Genomic DNA, 2,097 nt, shown 5'->3' on the forward strand with positions numbered 1-2,097 from the left:
TACAAGTAATATAAAATTTTATCTTTCTTATTCCCACTCATAAATTATAAAGACCCATAGCGCATCTCTCTTACATATATAAATTATTTATTTTGATGTTATGAACGGTTTTCTTTAAAAAAAAATATAAATAGAGTCTAATTTTAATAAATTAATAATTTAGCTACAAAAAAAATAAATTAAATTTATGTATAATTCGGACAATTCATGCGCAATTCGGGTTTACCTCGAGTTAGGTTTGAGTAGACAATCTTAGGTTACAAATCGGGCCTAGACAGATCTCAACACAACTTAGACTAGGCTTGGACAACCTCCCAATCCAACCGAATCTGTCCCGAGTTGCACTCCTAATTATTTTCACTTAAAAACAAAATGAATTATTTGGTTTTTTTTTTTTGTTGAGAAAATTAGTAATAAATCCAATCTAATGAGTTTAGGTCCTATGATTTTTTTTTTTTTTTTTTGTTGGTGAGAGGTCCATCATTTGTGAAATAATTTGATGAGAAATCCTTTCATTAGTTTTGGAGAACATTTTAGTTTCAAATTTACTCCTTCATTTATCTGTTAACTTTTTTTTATTTATTGACTTTTCATTGACTATCTGTACAAATTTATATCCATATGTTGAAATTTATATCTATCTATTCAAATTATTTTCAATGTTCAAATTTATATCTATCTATCAAATTTTTCTCTATCTGTTCAAAATTTGTGAGTTTCTCTCTCTATTTAAAATCTATGGATTTCACTCTTTATCCGTTTAAAATATGTGAGTTTCTTTCTCTATTTGTTTAAAAAATACAAAGGTATCATCTGTCTATTTAAAATTTCACAAACTTGTTTTCAATCTGATGGAACTATCTAATGCAACAAGACACCATTGCTCTATCTATCTCTCTCTCTCTCTCTCTTTCTCTCATCATCATCATCATCATCATCATCATCATCTTCTTATCAACAAAAGAACAAATTTTGTTTGTTTTTTCCCTATATTTGTACAAATATCAATTCAAATTTTATAATTTGTTCAATTTAAATCTTTTATCTATTGAAATATCTGTCCAAATTTTATTATCTATTCAATTTTATCAAATTTTATCTTTTGAATTCAAATCTGTTTATATGTTTAAACTCTATCTGCTTATATGTTTTTTTTTTTTTTAAATCTGTTTCATCAACAACAACAACAACAATAAATCAGTGCATATACCAAAAATAAAATAAAAAAATAGAGTATATTCATAATTTTCTTTTCTCTTTTTATTTATTTTTTATTTTTTATTTTTTATTTTTTTATCTGTTGCAATATGTTTCTCAACAAAAAAGCATACAATAATGCGCCCTTCAATCCTCAAGTCCATCTGCTCGAAAAGCCATATCTGGATGCGAGTTTTCTGTTGCAATCCATAGTAACAAAAAAATGAAAAATTAGCAAGAGAAAAAAAAAAAAAAAAAAAAAAATCGAAATCAGAATAATGTTGAGTTTGGAACTAACACTTTGAAGAAGCCTGAAAATGAGATTTTGAAAGCAAGGAGTGGCGGACGACGGAGATGGCAGCGGAGGCGAAGACGTTGTGGGAGAGTAAGGCTAGGGTTTGCAACGGCGTAGAGGGGTTTGGATTTGATAAATCGGACGAAGTTGCTGTGAACTCCGAGACCGACGACATCGATCTGGACGGCAGTGGATCGGCAGCGACAAAGGTGGTGGACATACGGCAGCGGTGAAGGTAAGGAGCTGCGGCGAAGAGATTGAGGCCATCGATCTGTGTCTGCGAGAGAGAGAGAGAGAGAAGTTGTGAGTCCGCGAGAGAAGAGAGTGAGAGCGAGAGTGAGAGTGAGGGAATAAAAGCGTTGATGCCAAAGTGGACATAATAAAAAAGCGTCTAGATTTTTGAAAAATTTTATTTTCACACATTTATTTAATATATTATTAATGTAATATTATTTTAATAATGATTATATCATAAAGTAAAATGACTATAATGGATATCAAAACACACATAACATTATATTCAAATTTTTTCTATACATATCTTTAAAAAAAAAAAAAAAAAAAAAATCCTCAGTATACATTTTTTAAGTTAAAAAAAAACCCCT

At 29.4% G+C, this 2,097-nt stretch overlaps 1 long non-coding RNA gene across 1 annotated transcript; it reads right to left on the reverse strand.

Moving 5' to 3' along the window:
• Positions 1-1,236: 1,236 nt before the first annotated feature.
• On the reverse strand, positions 1,237-1,836 carry LOC114283344 (uncharacterized). The gene is made up of 2 exons (XR_003636531.2): positions 1,496-1,836; positions 1,237-1,394 (listed from the first exon to the last, which is right to left on the reverse strand). It is a non-coding gene; the product is annotated as an uncharacterized LOC114283344 (long non-coding RNA).
• Positions 1,837-2,097: the final 261 nt, after the last annotated feature.

The sequence above is a fragment of the Camellia sinensis genome, chromosome 11, assembly GCF_055761805.1.
Source record: "Camellia sinensis isolate YWXY chromosome 11, ASM5576180v1, whole genome shotgun sequence".
Taxonomy (NCBI): Eukaryota; Viridiplantae; Streptophyta; class Magnoliopsida; order Ericales; family Theaceae; genus Camellia; species Camellia sinensis.